Raw genomic sequence first — 1,852 nt, forward strand, 5'->3', positions numbered from 1 at the left:
CCCTCTACAGTGTTGGTGGGAATGCAAGTTGGGGCAGTCACTGTGAAAATAGTATGGAGGTTCCTCAGAAAACTAAAAATAAAATTAGCATGTGATCCAGCAACCCCCCCTCCTGGGCATATATTCAGAAAAACATTTTAATTCAAAGGTACATGCTACTTTATGTTCATAGCAGCACTACTCACAATAACCAAGACATGGAAACGACCTAAATATCCTCCAACAGATGAATAAATAAAGAAGAAGTGGCACATATAGAAAATGGACTACTACTCAGCCATAAAAAAAAGAATGAGATGATTTGCAGCAGCTTGGATGCAACTAGAGATAACCATGCTAACTGAAGTAAGTCATCAAGAAAAAGCCAAATGCCATATGATATCAAATGTGAACTCTAAAATATGGCACAGATGAACCTACCTATGAAACAGAAACAGACTCACAGATACAGAGAACAGATTGTTGGTTGCCGAGGGGGGAGAGGGTTGGGGGAGGGAGGGGGGTGGGAGGTTGGGGTTAGCAGATGTAAGCTTTCATATAGAGAATGGATAAACAACAAGGGCCTACTGCATAGCACAGATAACTATATGCAGTATCCTATGATAAACCATAATGGAAAAGAATATTAATAAAGAATGCATATATATGTATAACTGCATCACTTGGCTGTATAGCAGTAACTAACACAGCACTGTAAGTCAACTATACCTCAGTAAGAAGTAAAAATAAATGATGATTTTTATGTTGTGAGAACTTCACCTCAAACAAAAAGTAGCCTATCCCCATTCTCCCTTGGATGCTGTTAAGAACTCAGACTCCAATTAAGACCCCAGACTCCAATTAAGACCCTAGCTAGAGACCAGCAATCCTCTCACATTATAAAGGACAAGCTTTGGGAGGTGGGATGGGGAGTGGCTCCCTAGGGGTCCCAGCTATAATAGAGCCAGAACCCAAGTCCCATCCACAGAACATATCTTTATTGAGAACCAGACCGGGTTCTAAGTACTGAGGATTCAGCCAGCCATGAATGAGACCCAGGGGTCCCTTTTCATGGAGTTTGCATTCTGGTTGGGGAAGGCTGACAAACACACAGATAATAAAATATCAAGCAGGGAGAGAGCTATGAAGGGAAACAAAACAGATAAATTGTAGGCGGGAGGCAGCTAGGGAGGGCCCCTAAGATGAGGTGACATTTGAACAAGCAGTGCAGAGCGGCTATCTGGAGAAGGGTGTTTCTAGAGGGAGGACCAGCAGGTGCAAAGGCAGGAGCAAGGCAAGACCAGGCTCGGTGTTTTAAAGACCAGCAGGGAGGCCATCTCTGTTTGTTATATTTCTGAGGGAGAGAGACCCATCCTGCCTGGAGAGCATGGTAGACTGTTCCATGCTTCATAGCTACTCAGTCAATATTTAATTGATGCTCAAGGATGGAGGAGACCGGGAGTCTCAGCAGAGTCTGGGGCAGTGGCAGAAGCTACATAGGTTTTTGGCTGGTGGAGAGGTCAGAGCAGCTGCCATCTACCTAGGCTGGCCCCTGGCCCCTGCAAGGGGAGCTCCCCAAGGCTTCCTGGGTGGACTCCTGCAGGGTATGGGGGTTGGGGTGTTCAGGCAGCTCTGAGTCGGGATGATGGTCCTTACTTGGCTTCTCTGAGCGTGGAATCCTCTATGAACCACCCCAGGGAGACGCTCACCACCTCTCCACCTGCTGGTCTGGTTGGGAGAGGGGGCATGGCAAGAGGGGGACTGCTGCTGGTGAGGGGTGCTGGAAGGGGCTCTGCGTTAAGGCGGGGCATCCATGCTGGGCAGAGGGGGCTGGTGAATTCTGAGATGTTTTCTTGCTCGAATAACCAGACAC

Source organism: Budorcas taxicolor, chromosome 10 (assembly GCF_023091745.1).
Source record: "Budorcas taxicolor isolate Tak-1 chromosome 10, Takin1.1, whole genome shotgun sequence".
In the NCBI taxonomy this organism is placed as follows: domain Eukaryota; kingdom Metazoa; phylum Chordata; class Mammalia; order Artiodactyla; family Bovidae; genus Budorcas; species Budorcas taxicolor.